General features: G+C 35.5%; 1 protein-coding gene across 2 annotated transcripts in view; it reads right to left on the reverse strand.

Annotated features, from left to right (window-relative positions):
- Positions 1 to 22,083, reverse strand: part of LOC132101745 (cholinesterase-like) — a 34,035-nt gene extending 11,952 nt beyond the window's left edge. The window contains exon 1 of one of the 2 annotated variants that reach the window (XM_059506926.1): positions 22,034 to 22,083. The gene's annotated coding sequence lies outside the window, so the exon portion shown is untranslated. Of the gene's footprint in view, positions 1 to 21,966 lie in introns of both variants that reach the window. The other variant, XM_059506925.1, reaches the window with a different exon arrangement.
- Between the last annotated feature and the right edge of the window lie 830 nt (positions 22,084 to 22,913).

Consider the following 22,913-nt stretch of genomic DNA (forward strand, 5'->3'; position numbering starts at 1 on the left):
CTGGCACACACTAGCACGCCCGCTTTTGGCCCGACAGGGGAAACACGGCTAATGAAGTGATTACCACTCTCTACTCAAGATGTCAACAAAGGTGCGATTATTCTAATGGATGGTACTATCAAGTCCAACACGCTCAACAAATACTTGCATTCAGCAAGATTAGAAAACTAAAAGAGAACTGATCAAACATGACAGTAAAGTCTCCAACATATATTTACATTTACATTTATTCATTTAGCAGACGCTTTTATTCAAAGTGACTTACAAATGAGGACAGTGGAAGCAATCAAAATCAACAAAAGAGCAATGATATACAAGGGCTAGAACAAGTCTCAGTTAGCTTAACGCAGTACACATAGCAAGGGCTTTTATATAATAAAATAAATGAAAAGAAAACAGACAGAATACAAAAATAATAGAATATAAACATATATACATACAGTACAGACCAAAAGTTTGGACACACCTTCTCAAAGATTTTTCTTTATTTTCATGACTATGAAAATTGTAGATTCACACTGAAGGCATCAAAACTATGAATTAACACATGTGGAATTATATATGGAATTATATACATAACAAAAAAGTGTGAAACAACTGAAAATATGTCATATTCTAGGTTCTTCAAAGTAGCCACCTTTTGCTTTGATTACTGCTTTGCACACTCTTGGCATTCTCTTGAGCCCCTTTCACACTGCACGTCGGACCCGGCATATTCCAGGAACATTGCCGGGTCACCTTCTGTGTGAAAGCAACCACGTCCCGGGATTGATTCCGGCATTGAACCCGGGTCGGGGACCTAGTAACATTGCCGGGTTCGACCCGGAACGAGCGCTGTGTGAACAAAAGCCAGATCTAATGCAGTGTCGAAGTGATGACGCACGTTATCGCGCGACTCTTTTACCGGCTGTTTTGAAGGAAGATCAACGTTCGCGACGAAAAAATATGTGCAAACTGTAATGAAGCAGAGATCAGTTTGTTCCTCACTTTCCGCGCTGACGCCGAGATCGTTCGCTTGCTTCAGTGAAAGTATAATGTGCCTAACGTTTTCGACTCGTACATTACACGTCACGCCCTGATGTCACGTGTCGTTACGGGGATCTTTACGGGTTGTGTGTGAAAGCACGCACATATCCTGGGTAATCACTGGCAGTGTGAAAGTGCTAAATCTAGCGACCCGGGAACAATTGCCGGAACACTTTACCCGTGTATTTGATAAATGTGCATTCCATAGCAGAAAAGAACATTAAGTGCACCAGGCTAGAAATGTATATTAAGAAAATATACATGTATACCTATAACATTTGTAAACTAAAGCAGCAATTTAGCTTTACAACCAGAGGTGGACAGTAGCGAAGTACATTCACTTGATTACTGTAGTTAAGTACACTTTTTGAGTAGCAATACTTTAATTTGAGTATTATATATAGATTATTATTATTTTTATTTTTTAAGACAATTATCATACTTTTCACTCTACCAAATGTCTATCAAGGCACTCAAGGTAGATAGTCATTACTATGTAGCAGCTTTGAGAGTCAGTTTTACATAAGTAATGGACTTGTGTACTTTGTCCACGTCTGTTTATTACTTAATATGATAATGATGGTTTAAAAACAACATCATACTGGGCAGGAATCCATCAGTCTACATGTTTTCCTCCAAAATCAATATCAGTTCAGCAAGGACAAAGAACAATTGCCGGAACACTTTACCCGTGTATTTGCCGGAATGGCAGTGTGAAAGGGGCTAAGATGAGCTTCAAGAGGTAGTCACCTGAAATGGTCTTCCAACAGTCTTGAAGGAGTTCCCCGAGAGATGCTTAGCACTTGTTGGCCCTTTTGCCTTCTGTCTGCGGTCCAGCTCACCCCTAAACCATCTCGATTGGGTTTAGGTCCGGTGACTGTGGAGGCCAGGTCATCTGGCGCAGCACCCCATCACTCTCCTTCTTGGTCAAATAGCCCTTGATGCCTTCAGAGTGTGTGTATATATATATATATATATATATATATATTAAGAATAGAATTAGAATAGTGAGTGCTAAAGTTAGAGGGTCAAATAAAGATGGAACATATGTGTTTTTAGCTGATTCTTGAAGATGGCTAAGGACTGCTTGGATTGAGTTGGGGAGGTCATTCCACCAGGAGGGAACATTTAATTTAAAAGTAAACGTGACTTTGTGCTTCTTTGGGATGACACAAACAAGCGACGTTCACTTGCAAGAACGCAAGCTTCTAGAGGACACATAAGCCTGAATTAATGAATTTAGGTAAAGGGGTGCAGAGCCAGTGTTCTATGCGAACATCAATGCCTTGAATTCTATGCAGTATTACATATACAGTATTACTGTTTTTATTGTATATTTTTTATATAATTAATGCAGCCTTGGTGAGTTTAAAATACTTCTTCCTAAACATTATAACAAATCTTACAAACCTGATACTTTAAAACAAGTGTAAATATTCACAATAATAAAAGGGACTAATTATTAGATTTTACTGGTAGATTAAGTCAGCAATACACTGATTAATGTCTTAATGTCAATTGTACATATTAGATTACCCTAATTTATAAATCAAAGTAAACGATAGGGTTTTGCCGTAGGAGCTTTGTCATTAATGAGGAGCCTGACTGAACAAAAGGACAAAGGACTACGTCTCAATTTAGTCTGAATCCATGTTCGTTTTGCAATTTAATGCCTGACTGATGAAACAAATCAAACAAAAATCATATGCAACAAAGAATTCATTAGAGACCTTGGCAATAAATGGCACCTTTTCAATCAACATTTAGAAGATAATGAATTTACTGCTTATTTATATACTTATATATATATATATATATTTACACACACCTTTTTAATGTCGCAGCAGAAAAGGACTAAAGAAAGACAACAAGGGGTCAACCCACAAAAAGCATGAGATAGCTTGTGTGAGAGATATCAGCGAGTGAACTAATGATGGTTTTATTCATCCGACAGCAGCATCACAACACTGGCGCCAGGTTCATGTAAATGGCATGTTTAATGTCAGGAGATCCCTGAAGATTCACAGCACTTTATCCGACCGACAATGCAGAAAGACAACAGCAAATCTCTTGTGTCTGCAGGTTGAATTGAGAAGATAAGACTCCCGACTTTTTTATTTTGTCCCTTTAGACCAAGGCTTCAGACAAGTTTGTTTCCCTCTTCACTCATGTCTTTGTCTTATCTTTGACACACATTTTTGAGCCTTTGTCTAAGAGAAATAAGACATTTGGGTTGAGTTGTCAAAAACCTCTGAAGCGGATCTCAATGAGACACAAGAGTATGGCATTTGGGACTTTCATTGCAGTTCTTAGGACAAGCACCATACCTTTGTAAAGGCCAATCTGAAAATTTGGCTTAAAGTCAACATGAAGTGACTTGACATTCAGCTAAGTATGGTGACCAATACTCAGAATTCGTGCTCTGCATTTAACCCATCCAAAGTGCACACACACAGCAGTGAACACACACACACACACTGTGAACACACACCCGGAGCAGTGGGCAGCCATTTATGCTGCGGCGCCCGGGGAGCAGTGGGGCGTTCGATGCCTTGCTCAAGGGCACCTAAGTCGTGTAATTGCCGGCCCGAGATTCAAACCCACAACCCTAGGGTTAGGAGTCAAACTGTCTAACCACTAGACCACAACTTCCCAATAAAAAAATGAAATGACATTCAAAACCCATTTAACTTCAATAATGTGATTTTCAAGTGAAACAGGACAATAATAAATAATGTAAGGCCAATTTTTTTTATATGTGACTGATTGGATAATGATAAATGTGCATTCCATAGCAGAAAAGATCATTAAGTGCACCAGGCTAGAAATGTATATTAAGAAAATATACATGTATACCTATAACATTTGTAAACTAAAGCAGCAATTTAGCTTTACAACCTGAGGTGGACAGTAGCGAAGTACATTCACTTGATTACTGTAGTTAAGTACACTTTTTGAGTAGCAATACTTTAATTTGAGTATTATATATCGATTATTTATTTTTTATTTTTTTAAGACAATTATCATACTTTTCACTCTACTAAATGTCTATCAAGGCACTCAAGGTTGATAGTCATTACTATGTAGCAGCTTTGTGAGTCAGTTTTACATAAGTAATGGACTTGTGTACTTTGTCCACCTCTGTTTATTACTTAATATGATAATGATGGTTTAAAAACAACATCATACTGGGCAGGAATCCATCAGTCTACATGTTTTCCTCCAAAATCAATATCAGTTCAGCAAGGACAAAGAACAATTGCCGGAACACTTTACCCATGTATTTGCCGGAATGGCAGTGTGAAAGGGGCTAAGATGAGCTTCAAGAGGTAGTCACCTGAAATGGTCTTCCAACAGTCTTGAAGATTATATCAGTTCAGCAAGGGCTGCGGAAGACTCTAAATATCCACCCACATGAACACTTCTTCAACAGACAGAGGGTTTTACCGAACGCTTTTAATAAAGGAAACCCCTATAATATTTCCCAGAACTGAACGCCGCAGTTGTGACGTCTGCCTTTAGTAATAATAGTTCATGGCGTCATACCTACGTCTGTTTGTGACTCTCCCACAGTATCTCATCACAAACACCCCCTTACCAGCACTCTCGAAAGGTCTGCCAGACAAGCCCTCGGATCTGTGCTGGGCACTTTGAAATAAGATCTAGCACATTTCTACATTCTGACTCACTCCAATCGCACCATCTCCTGTTATTCATCAAGATCAGAATGAGGAGCACACAAACTGGCACAAACTTCCTGGGTGAGTAAGAAGAGCATGATGGGAATTATTGGAGGAATGCTGCTGCACTGTTTTCCTCTTGTGATTTGTAACCTTTTTAGGAAAACATACAGATATGTGAATATAATACCTATGGGGGTTTACTTATTAACTACAAGATAAATATTGCTATGTATATGAATGATAAACTAATTGCTGAGGGAAAAAAATAAATAGGTGGCTTCTAAAGCCAGTTCAGATGTTCAAAAAGATGATTCAATGGCCTAACTGCACAGACTAAACTCCATGAGAGAAGAAAGTGGACCTGGTGATAGGAAAGACGGTCGATCAGAACAACTGAGCTGATTTTAACTAAATATTTCCATGTGCCCCAAAATTTTTGAAGAAACAAATACAGAGATTTCAGGGTGAATGAAGTGAGAGATAGAATGACAAACATAAAGAGTACAAAGAGCAAAGTGGTGTACATTTGTGAAGTTAGAAAACTATTTGAAAGAAAGAAGGCCAGTAAATTGAAGATAATATCTGGAAGCACATCATTTTAGTGAGCACACAAAGTTTCCATTTTAGATAAAAAATATTTTAAAGCTATTAATGTGCAATATAATTGGCAGTTTATTTAATGTTGACTAATGTAAAAACATTAGTTTGCACGTTTGCACAGAATGCGTTGGTACTGACCCCTCTTTCAGAAGCAATCTTTGCATAGCTTCAGTGCTGAACGGACCCTAGTTTGTGAGGCAGTCTGGTGTAAAATGTTATATAAGACTTTTCCGTTTTTTTCTAGGACATTTTCTTCAAAAATGAAAGAGAACCACCGTCACCTCAGCGGTCTATGGAGACTCCTATGTTCGTTGGTGCATCCCAACACATGACACTTTTAATTCATCTTAGCGTTGACATTGTACCTCAAGCAGCTACAGCAAGAGAACAGTAATGATGGACCGCAGCTTCTCACTCAGGGCTGTGTATATGATAATAGTGCAGAGCCAGAGGGCGTCACAAACGGGTAGGACTTTCACTGACTCTGTCGTCATAGTCTGGAACTCCTTGTGTAGAGAGTTGGTTTATGATTTTTTGGAATTATAAAACAATGAGTGAGTGGATTTTTACCATTATAGGCTGTTTTTTTTATATATATACACTGCGGTCACACAACTGTGTTCAAACATCTTATAAAAGTGATTTTTGTATTGTATGGCACCTTTCACATAGATTGAAAAAGAAAAGTTATCTTAAATTATTAAAATCTCTCTCTCTCTCTCTCTCTCTATATATATATATATATATATATATATAAACATTATTTGACTGTCAAAACTTCAATGGCAGCTACATACCCACTGATTTGACGGGAGCGATACTCCGCACTCCTCTGGACACACACCGCTCCCTGTGCCAGCGCTTACAATGGGCCCATTAGACAGTGTGCTGTCGGACACTGCTGCTTCTGCCAGTCAGCCCACAAACACGGCCATAAAACATCCAACGTTCCACATTTATGACTCAAATGCTGCCAGATGTATATATGCACAATCTGAGACTCTTTACCATCTGAGACTCTCTTCATAGATTTCATCATCTGTATAGATCTCAGTCCAAAATGTTAGTGTAGCTGAAGGAGGACTGTAACTCTCAGAGGACTGGAAAAAAATTATTTGATAATTGAGAAATGTCTAAAAATAACAGAAAACATCTGTTGTCCTTTAAAGACTGTGTAACATAACTGCAATACAAGATGTTTAGTTTTTTAGATAATAGCTTGCTCAGCATAAAATGAAAAGAAACAGAGAGAGATAACATGAGCTGTGTGGTTTAAAGAGTAAGAGTTCTGAAAAGGTATTTGTGCATGTATGCCATGTCTCTCTCCACCCTTAATGTGGAGTTAATGTGGGGGGTGGGGGTGGGTTGGACATACTACAGTTTTCATTATCTATCAGTTATTTTAAAAAGATGAATGCAGAGCCAGTTTCTCAGAGAGAGAATTTAACATGTTAACACTACTGTTGGACTGTCAGCATGCTAAAAGGTGATTCTCACGAAATCGTAGTTTCAAAGATTTCATATATGACATTTTAAAAAATGTTTGTATCAACAAATTTTCTTTTTAAGCATTAAGAGCCAGGTCTGAAGTGTTGGAGACCATAAATTTAAAAAAGTTTTACTGACAGTTTAACAACCTTTTGAACATATTTTCCAAAACATGTCCTTAAAAATCTCATTACCGTAACACTCTGAAAAGGCCAGTGCCATGGGGAAAACTAATACTTTTTCACATTTTTAAAAATGGTTTATTAACTGTCATGCAGAGTTACTTGAAACTCTGAAATAAAATATATTTTTATAATAACATTTTTGTGATTTTCAATGATTTCTCTCATTACCGCAACACATTTTGCTGATTTTTTATTTTTTCATTAAAAACTGAAATATTTTCAAAATGAAATGGCAAACCTGAAAGAACATAATGTATAGATTCTGCACATACATTTAAAAGCAAACTACTATTTTTCAATTTCTTAAATATTAAAAGAACACATGTTGCGGTAATGATACATAGGTTACGAAAATGAGGTTCATGATTTCGGTAATGATAATAGGCATATTAAGTATGTGGTATAGTCAAACAAACAATATTTAATGTAGAAAATAAATTAGACAATATTGGCATAAATTATTTTGCAGTGCTTACTGTCATATCAGCCATAATAATTCTAGTCTGTTAATTAAAAGGCTGCTTATATATATAACAATTATTTATAAGATGCAGACATGAGGCTGACAATTAGCAATTTAAAACTGCTGCACTTTTTCATGTTTAAATAGACTGCCATTCAAAAGTTTAGCAACAAAAATAAAAAATAAAAAAAGTTTGTTAAAGCCTCTACTGCTAATCAAGGCTGCATTTATTTGATCAGAACTACAGTAAATACAGTAATATTATGATAAAGTGATTGTTATCTTTTTAATATACTTTAAACCAGAATTTTATTTCTGTGGTGAAAAAGCATATAACATTTTTGTGATTTTCAATGATTTCTCATTACCGCAACTCATTTTGCAGATTTTTTTTTTTTTCATTAAAAACTGAAACATTTTCAAAATGAAATGGCAAACCTGAAAGAACATAATATATAGATTCTGCACATACATTTAAAAGCAAACTACTATTTTTCAATTTCTTAAATATTAAACGAACATGTTGCGGTAATGATACATAGGTTACGAAAATGAGGTTCATGATTTCGGTAATGATAATAGGCATATTAAGTATGTGGTATAGTCAAACAAATAATGGCCCGGTTTCACAGACAGGGCTTAGACTAAGCCAGGATTAGACCATAGATCAATTAGGACATTTAAGTAATTTTTATAAACATGCTTAGAAAAAAACATTACCGATGTGCATCTTAAAACTAAAAAGGCACTGATATATTTTTAAGATCAGTCAGTGCAAGTTTATTTCAGTGGAAACAGCTCAGACTTACATTTTAGTCTAGGACTAGTCTTAAGCCCTGTCTGTGAAACCAGGGGCAAATTTAATGTAGAAAATAAATTAGATAATATTGGCATAAATTATATTGCAGTGCTTCAAAACTAGATAACATAGGGTTAAAAACACCAGGGGCCATTTTCACAAAATATTTTAAGACTAAATGTTGCTCCTAACTCCACATCTTTAGGACTCCTAAATTGTTGGTCTTAGAGTACTTCACAAAGTGTTTTATGTAAAAATCAGCTCTTAAATCTGTGAAAAGTTAGTGGTAGTCAAGAAGACACCTAAATCACAAAGACAAAATCATAAACAATCCTAAAATGGCTGTTTCCACAGCAATCCAGTTTGGATTTCTTTTGCCTTTGTACTAAATCTTACTGTCATATCAGCCATAATAATTCTAGTCTGTTAATTAAAAGGCTTCTTATACATATAACAATTATTTATAAGATGCAGACATGAGGATGACAATTAGCTGAACATGTGCTTGTTTAATTAGTGACACTTAGCAGCCTATATTTTAAAAACTTTATTTGAATATTGCAACATTTTTATTTTTAAATCTTTATTTGATTATGGCAACATGATCTCAATCTACAATATTTCTATTATAAAATGACTGACATAGACCCATCCCCTATCAGCCAATCACTGTTGGTGTAGTTAGTAATCATGCTGACATCATCCATACCAAAAAGGTCATCCTCACTCTTTCTATTAGCTTAAGATTTCTCCCCATTCCTGCTTTATGAATAGGTTTTATGAGAAAACTCGCACCTAAAGACTTTTACTGCTTTTAAGGAGAACTCTTAGTGGCAAGATAAAAGGTTTTGTGAATACAGAATATTATATTGTTGTGAGCAAAGAAACAGTTTAAAGGGCACCCTGTGGTTTTCCACAAAAATAAATACTTAGTGTAATGTTAGAAAACAAAGAAGACATTAATATTAGTATTGTAATTTTAGTTTTATTATTTAAAAATTATTCACAATACATTATTATAAAATAATGCTTATTATTTTATTTAATATTTTATATCATATATTCCTAAAAGGATGGTTCACAATATATTTTAATTTTTTCCATAAAGATGTTCTCCTTCAATTTAACCCCTAACAATTCTATAATAATTGTTTTTGAAATAGAATTTAAAACTGCTGCATTTTTTCATATTTAAATAGACTGCCATTCAAAAGTTTAGCAACAAAAATAAAAAATAAAAAAAGTTTGTTAAAGCCTCTACTGCTAATCAAGGCTGCATTTATTTGATCAGAACTACAGTAAATACAGTAATATTATGATAAAGTGATTGTTATCTTTTTAATATACTTTAAACCAGAATTTTATTTCTGTGGTTTCAATTTTCAGGTTTCAGTGCCAAATGATCCTTTAGAAATTATTCTAATATGACATACAGCCAAGTATGGTGACCCATACTCAGAATTTGTGCTCTGCATTTAACCCATCCAAAGTGCACACACACAGCAGTGAACACACACACACACTCTCTCACACACACACACAAAGTTTTGTTGCTCAGTATAAAAATCATTACACTTATAGAAAGTCCTCATAATGATAGATGCACCAACATTTGTGTAGACTTATGTGTAGACCCAACTATTTTTGTTAACTACTCCTGCTGTAACCTCTAACCCATAATGTCTCTCTCCTTCCTGGGAGTTGGTGGGTTGGTATAAACGTTTTCTCTGAAATTGGTCACCCTAGCCTTTGCTTTTTGTTTTGTTATTAAATAATATTTAATCTAATAACTTATTATATACATTTAAAAATAGTCTGTATGATTAAATTCTCACTACCGAAAAAGAGGTTCTCTCTACCGCAACTGGCCTTAAATTGTTGCGGTGAGTGAAAATGGAGGAGGATGAGGTGTCTTAGCATGTTTTGCTAAAAACAGAGAAGCTATGATGATTTAGCTAATTTTTTACTCGGTGTATATAATCAGGCACTAATGAAGTATATTTTCATAGAAAATTTGTAATCTAATATTTTTTCGAAATGTGGAAAACTACCCGTTTCGGTGGTGATAATCAATTTGTCGTGTATACGTTCTGACAAGAGAATTTTAAACATTTAACTGGAACATATGAAGATATCTGCCTACCTTGTTGGTATTTTGAAGGTTCTGCCTCATGTGTTGCTTAATTTAAAATCAAGATTTATATATAAAAAAAATTGTGCGCGTAAATGACCCTCAAAAAATATTGCAGAGGATGAGAACATTAGTCATGGACACTTTATATTTCCACTATTGTATCATTATTACTATACATGAATATTCAGTTTTCTGTCATGTGAAAAAAATTATAGAAAAATATCCATTTACTTTTTTCAGAATATTTTAATTGTTATTTGTTTAAATTACAACATAACATAAGTTGAGATACAGTTGGACGCATTGCGGTAATGAGAATTTCAGCAGAAAATGCAATAAAATGCAAAAATAATTAATTCCTATGTTGAAATTACTCTTTGTGCAAGGTAGAGAACAGTATTGTCTTTATTATGGTGTTTTTATATATTACTAAATTGCATGTTTAATATCTAAAATAACTAGTGCCATGGCGTTTCAACAGTTTCGTGAGAATGACCCTAAAGCCTCTCTGTAAATTTGAGTGTATAAATTAATCATCTTCTTTTATTCTTAAAAAAAGAATAGTTATCAAAGCACTCTACAAATTCAACACCTTCAAAAATATCTTTCAATATTATAATTGTACACATTGCATCAGAATCATGCTGCTAAAAACATGTTATTGTTAACTACAACAAACTATTACATTGTTTTTTTAAAGCTGAAATTAAATATATTAGATGGAAACCTTAAATTTGACAAATGTTGTCTTGGAAACTAACTGAAACAAGTTGAACTTGAAGCACTAAAATGATTAAACAAAAATGAAATAAAGCTAAAAAAATATTCATAAATAATTAAACAGTATTGAAATAATACTAAAATAACTGTTCAACAAAATGAAAAGAATAAGAAAAGATTAATAATGATGAAATTATGAAACTTAAACTGTTAACATAACAGCGCTGAAGATATTTTATTTAAAACATATTAGGAACATATGAACCTAAAAGGATTTATACTGTAAACAATTGCACATCACTAATGTTGTTCATTTGCAAAACGCTTGTGTGTTTTAGATGCCATTGATGTGTTTCAGTGTCAATGGAACCTAAATGTGGCTTGTGCCAAAGTGGAATTTTATACATAAGTTTACCAGCTAGACCATATCCACATATACATATATATATATATATATATATATATATATATATATATATATATATATATATATATATATATATATATATATATATATATATATATATATAAACAACAAGAGTGGCACTTTCAGGCCTCCTGACACACTGCCCTTACTACCGCATCAGAAAGTGCTACTGTAATGCCTCACAGGTCTAAAAAGGCCAAAACCTGGGCACGACAGACATTCTATTAGCATACAATTATCTATTCAGAGCAGGAAGTGTGGGCAGGCCGGCAATTAAGCTATGATACGAGAGAACCTCGGCCACAGCATGTGATCTGACCTAATCTCTGGTTTCGTTTGCAGGGCGTCCTCCAGACTCAATGATTTACAATGAGGAGCTGGTAATGAGGAGCTGGACCATGTAATCAGAGCTCTTGAGGGACATGAGAGAAATACAAATGTAATTCGCAAATCCACATGGACGACGGTGGCAGATGTCACACAGCCAAATCTTTACTGAAGCCACACTGTGCTGCAGTTGCACCTTACTGATCTCCTCTAATTACCAGGGATGAAAAACAATAAAGCCTGTGAGGAAATTAAACTTTAGACTAGCTAAATTTAAACTAGCTACTAGGGCTGTGCAATTAATTGAAAAATGGTTTAAATTTTGATGTTGGTCTCCAACAATTAGGAAAATACAATTATTGAAATAACACGATTATTGCTCCCCATTCCGCCCCCTTTTGCAGCTTTGCACTTTAGTTTCTCCATAAAAGCCCTATTTCCTGTGCAATTCAGTAAAATCAAATCAGTAATGTGACTTTTGCAAAGTGGGACACGCTTGATTTATCTAAGTATATTTATTCATGATTTAAAAAGCGTGAAAGTACGGTGCCCGTGAGAAGACATGGTCGGTTCACTTAGTTTTGTCGTTGCCACACTGTAACGGATTTTTGTAATTTGAACAGTATTTTACTGTAATATGTACAGTATAATACTGTTAAATGTGCCAACAGTATAATACTGTAAATAGCAAAGGATTATGGGAAAATATAAGTTTAGTACTGTAATTATCTACTGTAAATAGATTTACAGTAGCGACAATGCCCGTGAAAAAACTGACCAATGACAACGGAGACTCCTTTTCAAGTTTTTTTTCCGGTTGGTTGGGACAACTGAGGAAACACTCAACAAAAAGGTTAGTATTGTTTCTGTAATTATTTTATTTAAAACCGAGATATTTTCAAATGCAGTCACTTATTAACAGCAACCTAACATGAACCAGTGTTGCAAATTGAGTGAGTTGTGAGGACAATATTCCTGTCGTCAAGAGACTTTTTTTCTGCCTGTTTGTCAAGGCCTGAGGTAATGTTACAATTATTACTGCCGTCATCATTATGACAACTTCAACGGGGTGAATAAAGTTTACATTGACTGATATTTAGTGACACAGAAACAAAATAAGCTTTTTTAAAGGCTCCTCTGCCTCTTTAATGTAAATTAGCTAAGCAGGAGGACTCTGTGGAAACTTTACGTTAACAGCAAACTATCTTGAAGTACGAAAAGAAAACGTGAGGCAACACTAAAGACGGAGGTTGTATAACAGTATGTTGAAGTGAATATTTCGTTTTCATTTAAAGTTTTTTGCTGTTACAACCGCGGAACGTCGGAGGTTTGGTGTTGCTTGGAGTTCTTTTCTGGCGGTTACCGTCATCTGAAGAAACTGGTAAGCTAACAACAATTCAATGAGAAAAAGCTGGTGATTATTATACCAACGTTGACTCTTATATTGAAACGTTAACGTTATCTGAAAACTGTAACTTCTATCTTTAACATACTGTTTAAAAAAGCAGCAGTCAAGATGGTTGCGCAGTTTGTGTGCAAACACTGCAAGTTATCTGTGCGAATGCATTACAGATTTTACCACCATATCATAATGCATAGGAACCTGGCTAATTTTAGGTTCAATTGTGGTTTGCTGACTTGTCCTTGTAGTTTTCAGATTCTGTTGGCACTAAAGTCACACATGTTTCGTAAGGCAGAACCTGATTTTACCAAGTGAGACATGTTCCTGTGACAACATCTTCGTTGTCCCTGAAACAACAACATTGTGATTAACCAATCAGATTTGAAGGACCAGTTTATAGATTTTGTGAAGTTTATGCTTAAAATCACTGTTTGGTGCTTGTACATCAGTGTCATTAATCTATCATTTCCTCTGATTTTAGGGATTACTCATGGTTAAGGTTAGGTTTAGGTGTAGGGATATGGTCAAGAATAAATTTTTGGAGTAAAATGTTGTTCCAGGGTCAACAAAATATGTTGACCTAGGAACACATCTAACTCAGCAAAATCAGGACGTGCCTTCATAAGCACACACAACCAAATAAGGTTAACTGCAGACCTGCTCAAACGGATGCTGTGATTTGTCAGGTTGCGGGATGCGCGCATACTGTACATCCCCAAATTTTCATAGCTTCTGCAACCATTTAAAATGGCATATACGAGATGGGAAAAAAGTTACCTGCCCCTTTCCCAACTGTGAAAAACATTTTCATGTAAAATCAACTTTCACATCTCACATAAGCAGAAAACACAGAGAATCTTTGGAGAACCCTGTAATAATAGATGCTGATGCATCAAACTGTAGACATGACAGTGACATCCATGATGAAAATGACATCCATGATGTCATTTGACAAATTTGGCACTCTTCTATTTGAGGATGCAAGCTAAAATGTTGCTACCAGCCACCACTATCCAAATTTTAATTGATAAATTTCAGGTGATGCATGACCGCAACATGCAACAAATTTTTTCAAAACTGAGCGATGAATTAAGAAAGCAAAATATGCCACCACCGTATATTGATAACATCATAGCTGGTCTTATTAAAAATAATCTTCTGAGATTGTAATGAGGGAGTATTTTAATTATTAATTATTTAATTATTAAAAAGTATATTTTAATTATGTGGCACCTGAACAGGTGTATCTAGGTAAAAATTCCAAAGGAAAGGACTGCTTTTTGCAGGATGTTCCAGTAAAGGAGACCCTCAATGCACTTTTGAGCCATGAGTCAGTCAAAGCACAGTACATTGATGCAAAGACACACAGATCAGATGACCCACATTTACTGGAGGATGTAAGAGATGGCAGGATTATAGTTTCTTAAGAAAGTTCTAAAAGACAATTACTGTTTTTGTATTCAAATGTCATGCATTTGAGTTACACTTTAATTTTCATCATCATTTATGATCAAACTTCTATTTTGCAAGATAGGCAGACATAGATATCACAAAGTGACATATGCCTATAAAGAACATTGAGAAGTATTTTAAAACAAGATGCAAGTATGTTCTCTATATATGTAATTAATTTCTTCCAACCTTTTTTTAATTGCTCTACTTTTAGGTCACTGCAACTCCAGCAGATGCAGAAAGAAGCCTCTCTCTGCCCAGTACCCCAAGACTGATTGCAATTGGTAAGTCTATTAAAATGCTTTTTTTAATTGATACTATGGTGGTCAACATCTACCAGCAGACGGATACCTGAGAGCTGACTGAACGTCTGCTCTTGTGTCAACACAACATGCATGCGTCGTGGTGCTCTTGTGAACACGCATTGAAGATTAATATTTTGTAAATAAAGTGGTAAATTATGTTTAATTATTTTTGGCAGCAGCCAATCCAACCAGGCTGTACATCACAAGCTCTTATCCTAAAGCTTTTAGGCTGCATTTATTTGATCAGAAACACAGTCATATTTTTAAATATGATTGCAATTTAAAATAACTGTTTTGTATTTAAATATATTTTAAAATGTTATGTATTCATTTTTTCATTACTCCATTCTTCAGTGCTACTTGATACTTCAGAAATCTTTGTAATATCGTCCCCTTGGAATTATAAGGTTCTATCTGACATGTTTGTCAAAATTAAATTATTTACATATTCTTATTCTGTGACCACTTCTTTACATTATATGATGTTGTTTTTTAAGTTATGTACATTTTGGAACTTTGCATTTAGAAAATAAAAAGGTTCTTTCAACATGGAATGCAAAAACCTTAAAGCTCAATATCTCAAAACTGCTCAGAACGCAGATAGAACCTTATAATTCCAAGGGGACGATATGTTGACTTGCTGCTGAAGAAATATTTCTGATTATTATCGATATTGAAAACCATTATGCTGCTTTTTGTATTTGCATTGAGAAAGTGATAGATTTTTTTTTAAATTCAAAAGAACAGTACTGAATGTATTTGAAATAATCTTTTATAGCATTGTTTTTACTGTCCCCTTTGATCAATTCGGTGAAATAATTTTAATTTGACACTGCAAAAGACGTGAGTGTAGTAGTCATATGTCTTTCTCTAGCACATTTTAAACAAGTAAAATATCCATTTTCAACTACATACACATCACGACATGACATTGTGTATGTGAGTGAGTGGTGTTCACACCAAATGCGAATAGAGCGTCTGGCGCAAGTGATTTTAAAGTGTTAAAGGGATGGTTCACCCAAAAATCAAAATTGTCATTAATAACTTACCCTCATGTCGTTCCAAACCCGTGAGACCTCCGGTCAATCTTCGGAACACAGTTTAAGATATTTTAGATTTAGTCCGAGAGCTCTCAGTTCCTCAATTGAAGCGGTGTGCACAGTATACTGCTTATGTCTAGAAAGGTAAGAAAAACATCATCAAAGTAGTCCATGTGACATCAGAGGGTGAGTTAGAATTTTTTGAAGCAGCGAAAATACATTTTGGTCCAAAAATAGCAAAAACTACGACTTTATTCAGCATTGTCTTCTCTTCTCGTCTGTTGTGAGAGAGTTCAAAACAAAGCAGTTTGTCATATCTGGTTCGTGAACGAATCACTCGATGTAACCGGATCTTCTTGAACCAGTTCACCAAATCGAACTGAATCGTTTGAAACGGTTCACGTCCCCAATACGCATTAATCCACTAATGACTTAAGCTGTTAACTTTTTTAATGTGACTGACACTCCCTCTAAGTTAAAACAAACCAATATCCCGGAGTAATTCATTTACTCAAACAGTACTCTGACCGAACTGCTGTGAAGAGAGAACTGAAGATGAACACCGAGCCGAGCCTGATAATGAACAAAAGACTGACTCATTCACGAGTCAAGAACCGGTTGCATCGGTTTTCGGATCACCAGTAGTTCTTTCGGACAGTTCGATTCAATAAACCGGTTGAAGAAAACGGTTCTCCGATTCTTTTGCGCTTGATGTAATTGCGTCATTGGCGACGATTGCCCTTGTTTCAAGCCTTTGGTTTACCCGCGCTCATAACACTAGCACAGAATCAGTTCAGAATCAATCACCAAAAGAATCAGTTCGGTTAAGACGCTCTGTGTGTCGGTCTGCTTCACGCTGAATCACGCAACACATGCGCAGTATCATCAGCTCCTTGGTTCTCGAATCGGAAGCGTCTGACAGAAACGGTTCTTGACTCGTGAACGAGTCAGTCTTTTGTTCATTATCAGGCTCGGCTCGGTGTTCATCTTCAGTTCTCTCTTCACAGCAGTTCAGTCAGTGCACTGTTTGAGTAAATGAATTACTCCGGGATATTGGTTTGTTTTAACTCAGAGGGAGTGTCAGCCACATTAAAAAAGTTAACAGCTTAAGTCATTAGTGGATTAATGCGTATTGGAGACGCGAACCGTTTAAAACGATTCAGTTCGATTTGGTGAACTGGTTCAAAAAGATCCGGTTACATCGAATGATTCGTTCGCGAACCGGATATCACAAACTGCTTTGTTTTGAACTCTCTCACAACAGACGAGAAGAGAAGACAATGCTGAATAAAGTCGTAGTTTTTGCTATTTTTGGAACAAAATGTATTTTCGATGCTTCAAAAAATTCTAACTGACCCTCTGATGTCACATGGACTACTTTGATGATGTTTTTCTTACCTTTCTGGACATGGACAGTAGACCATACACACAGCTTCAATGGAGGGACTGAGAGCTCTCGGACTAAATCTAAAATATCTTAAACTGTGTTCCGAAGATAAACGGAGGTCTCACGGGTTTGGAACGACATTAGGGTAATTTATAAATTACATAATTTAGATTTTTGGGTGAACTATCACTTTAAGTCAATGCAAAGACGCGTTTACGTGCATCTGGAGGTCCTGCGGCACGAGGCGTTTAGCACGGTGCGGATCCGCGAATGAGGCGAATTGAGCGTCTGGCGCGATATGCGCGAGTTATTTAACGGTGAGCGCGCGAAGAGAGAAAGACAATTCTGATTAGTCCTGAGGATATATCGCGTTTAGGCTAAAAATAGGTTCAGTGCTTATCACGGTTTGGAAAGAACCTGCATCTTGCAGTACATTTTAAACATGGAAATATAGCGATTTGGCATGAAACGTTGATGGAGCAGCAAATAGGGTCAGTACACAGCAAAATTACACGACAAACTTTTTTTTATAGGATTTATCGTGTTTTGGAAAAGAGCTCTTTTATATATATATTTTGACTTGACTGACTTATAGGGTTGCCACCCTGTCCCTTAAAATATGAAATCGTCCCGTATTTGAGAATAAAATAGCGCGTCCCGTTTTGAATTAATACTGGACGTGGTTTGTCCCGTATTTTCGGAGTTGTCTTCAATTCGCATCTCATGCAAATCATCCCACCGGCATTCTGTGAAGACTCGTCCTATTCTGCCCCTGATTGGGTAATACTCGCTGCCATCGTTGGATTGATTGGTTTGTTTCAGGTTCACGGCCAATCAGAGTCAGTGGAGGGTGGGTCTCTTGGCAGAGAGTCGATTTGAAAGAATGGCGGAGGCTGCTCCAGATTATTTTTTAAATTTATTTTAAAGTGTTACCGATTTGTTTATTACGGTTAAGGTGTACAGTCAGACACATGAGCATTATTTTAATAAGAGATAAGAGAGATATATTTAATAATAAAAATACAGTGCCTATGTGAAGCAAATAAACAACTAATTTAAATGATTGCATTCTTCAATAGGCTACTGTAAAATTAAGAATAGACTATATAAAATAGATTAACTTACCAATAATAAAACTAAAATAATAATAATTGTGTGTTTTACATGAATTTAGAAATGTTTGTAGATCAGTTATTTATTATGTGGTTTCACTGTTTGGATTGTGTTACTGTCTGCAAACAGTGACAAATATTTTATCCAAAATCTGTGTTCACGCCACCTTATACAATTACTAAAGTTCATTAACAATTCATATTTTTGTGAAAACATGTTTTAAGTTGTGATTTACCACCACTGGCATGTCATCGGACCTGTGGTCATCGTGGCCCCAAAGGGGTGTCCCCCCCAGGCGTCCCTTATTTTTCTGTATTGAAGGTGGCAACCCTACTGACTTACTAGCTTACGATTTAAGATTCGAACTCTCTTCAATACAAAAACATTCCCTGTGTGAGTTCCTGTGTTTAACACGAATATCCACTTGATTGCTAATGTGACATTGATTTATACAACAGTTCAACAAACGAAAGGTATTAATATTAAGTGATGTTCATTTTAAACACAGTAATAGTCAGTATTTTTCGCTACAAAAAATAGCTCCAACGAGAGCTACTGCAGAACAGCACCACACAGCAGTGTTTGTGCATGAATCTGCGGCTTTGAATAAATTATGAGAGCCAATAATTCAATGATTCATTCATAATTACAGCCATTTGCTTCCTTACTGAATAAATGAACGCCTCACAAATAAAGATAGTGACATGTCGCAACATACTGGGGGTTTTAATTTAATATTTTAAAGCATCACTTTGTTTTTACCATCATTGCATATTTCTCTATTGATTTTTTTTATTTTTGATTTAAAGCATTATTTATTTTCTAAAATTATTTGTAAATGTAAAGAAGCAAATATTAGGAGCAAATATTGTCCCTTACTGAAAAAGGTGTAACTGCAGAGAGCGGTTACGCAGATGGATGTTAAAAGCCTCAGGGGGTACAACTCTAAAAAGTTTGAGAACCAGTGGCCTAGAGACAACACATCCCAGCATAAACATTCCCAATAAATTATCTAAATTCACAAACCACTGTTAATTTAAACAGAAAAGCAAAAATAGACTACTATGTTTGATTTGGCATGGCAGAAAGCACGCAAAGAGCTGTCCCTTTATAATCACTAAAAAGTGTCCCTCGTTTTAATTGCAACCTCACAAAGTTTCATTATAATCTGTCTAATCTGTTCATAATCTGTCTACAATGTATAATTAATTATTTATTTATATAGTACATATTGCTTTTATTAAAGCAATTTTTAAGGGAACTTTTTAAGGGAAGTCGTGGCCTAATGGTTAGAAAGTCAGACTCCCAATCGAAAGGTTGTGAGTTCGAGTCCCGGGCTGGCAGGAATTGTGGGTGGGGGGAGTGCATGTACAGTTCTCTCTCCACCTTCAATACCACGACTTAGGTGCCCTTGAGCAAGGCATCGAACCCCCAACTGCTCCCCGGGCGCCGCAGCATAAATGGCTGCCCACTGCTCCGGGTGTGTGCTCACAGTGTGTGTGTGTGTTCACTGCTCTGTGTGTGTGCATTTCGGATGGGTTAAATGCAGAGCACAAATTCTGAGTATGGGTCACCGTACTTGGCTGAATGTCACTTCACTTCACTTCACTTAACATCAAACTGCATACAGCACCATGTTATGACTGTTGGGAAATCAGTGGTTTGATAAATGTGTTTTTTATTGTGCTTACAGGTTCATTCTGAGAATAAACCCTGATGGTACCAAATCACAGATCAGCCGGGCATCTGGAAAAATCGCCAGCCTGAATCCCCTTGTGGCATCTTTTATCAGAGAGCTGGTTGAATTCGATTGGCCAAATTATTGAAAGAAAACACGACTAAAACATGTTTTTACTGTTTGATTTGTTCTGCTTTTCAGAATGTTTACATTTTTAGCCATGTTACAAATACACAGGATGAATTCAAACACATTTGTAGAATGTATTTTGAGTTCTATGTTAAATAAAACTTTGACTGCTGCGATTTGATCCGTTTCATCAACTTTATTGCAACCTTACCTGTGACATGTAGATAAAAATTTAATTATTTTTTTAATAATAAAGCAAATGAAGCAAACTCAAATCTACAAAAAAGTCTAATTGAGTAATATGACATCAATTCTAGTACTGTAAATAAAAATACAGAACTTGTACTGTAAAGGAAAAACACAGTACTCGTACTGTAAATTTTAATACAATATACAGTATTATTACTGTATATTAAAATACAGTACTTGTACTGTAATTGAATAATACAGTACTCGTACTGTAAATATTAATACAGTATGCATTATTATTACTGTAAATGAAACAGTTTTACAGTAAGTTACTGGCATCCAGCTGCCAGTAAGTTACTGTAAAATTTACAGCAACCTTTTTACAGTGCATGACATAATAACTTGTGAGAAAATGACAATATGTGCCAAAATGGCCACAAGGTATTAATCCGTGGGAACATCATATTAACTCGTGGGAACGTCATATTATGTAGTGGCCTGAATTAATGTTACAAAGTGCATAATATAAAATAGACCTACAAGAAAAAAATTGTATCCATCCTACAGTCTTTTAAGTCCATTAACTGATCGTCTTTTCTCCGTAATATTTGTATATTATTATTATTAGACCATTATCACTGGTTATATTTTATATATATATATATATATATATATATATATAAATTTTGTTGCTTCATTTCAATGTCTTTACGTTCTGATTACTTTTGTAAATAGTAGCCTACTGTAAATGCTTGACATGAAAATCAAGCTTTGATTATGCTGACTGGAATTTTTAATGGAAGGCATTTTAAATTTAACATTTAGTTAATTTTATTTTGGCTAATTAATAGACCATAATTATAAATACTATAGTGTTTTGTTGAGGAATTAATCATTCACGTAGTTTCATTTGTACATGAAAGCACAGCAGGCTCATTTATCAGTTATCTGACAATTATGCCAATAAAGTTTTGAAGTGATGTGACTGTGTGTGTGTGTGTGTGTCACACACATTTAAATATGCAATTAAATAGATATAATGATTTCATTCTGGAGCCGGGCCTGGTGTGGGAACATTTTGATAAGGCCAGTAGAATCAGATAAATGTCTTAAAATAGTCAAATAATTACAGCGCTGCTTATTAAGGAAATAATGATAGAGAAACAAGAGACGCACGTCAGTGAAACAAACGCTACATCCATCCGCGAGGCGTCGCGGACCAACTCTACTTAAACCGAACCAAAGCCTAGAATCCAGCAAGACTGAAACACGGTCCAAAAAAAATCACCCGAACAGCGTGTAAACAAACCTCCTCACAAATCCGCCATTTAAGATGCAGAAACAAATGACACATCCACCCAAATGCGTCCACTAGCTTGGAAAAGGAGACGCTTTCAGGCATAAAGATACAGTTCTTACCCTACAAGATTGTGGAACCCTGTCTCTTCTAACAGCAGATTTGTTTTGGGTTTTCGCGGTACATTACCGGTGTTGTGCCCAATTGCGCGCAGTGCGCTCGACGCGTCCAGCTTCAAACCTCGCGAGGTTTGGAGATGTCAGGATGAGAGATGCGACAAGTTTTTATTTACATGCAGGGTTCAGAGGGTTGTATCCGAAGCGATTCACAAATGGAGAACAAAAGCGCATGAAACATTGCATAAATCAAAACCAATCAAAAAAGGCACTTGTCATTATGAATTTCCACTTTAAACTGAGGATGGGTGAAGGGTGTTGCTTGCTTAGTTCCTGTTTTCATGTTTTGTTTGTTTGCATGTGCCCCGAGCTACAGTACAGTATATTAGTTAAAAAGCTATGATTTAAGCAGAATTCGTTTCATGTTTGGAACACAAATCTGAGTCACTGGCTAGTGGCTAACTGCTGTTGTTCATAGAAGCCCAGAGTAAGTGGCTTAGTTTTTCCTGTCATTTTGGGGGAAAAACTGATTTAGTACTTCAGGGTTAATCTTCATCTAAATCATTTACATGATTTGACTATGTGTGTTATGTATGCCTTTTGGTCTGGATGAATTTGCGTTGACATTTTTAATGTAATATTATTGTTTGACATAATATTCAGTGACATGTGGTGAACCTCTCAAATGAGGCAAAGCCTTCTATATAATGCATTTTTGAACCAAGATTTATTAAACAATCCACAAGAACCAATATTATAATATTTAAATGTTTATAATCCAACCATTAAAGTCTCACCAAGTGTATGCATTTTTATAATTGCTTTATTCTACTAGTTGTTTTATCCTTTTTCAGGATTTTCATTAATATAAGCAGTCTTTTTTAAGACCATTAGTCACTGCAGGTGTGATATGGGTCACTGATGCCTAAGTGTAAATTTCATTTAACTGACAT

Source organism: Carassius carassius, chromosome 23 (assembly GCF_963082965.1).
Source record: "Carassius carassius chromosome 23, fCarCar2.1, whole genome shotgun sequence".
Lineage (NCBI taxonomy): Eukaryota > Metazoa > Chordata > Actinopteri > Cypriniformes > Cyprinidae > Carassius > Carassius carassius.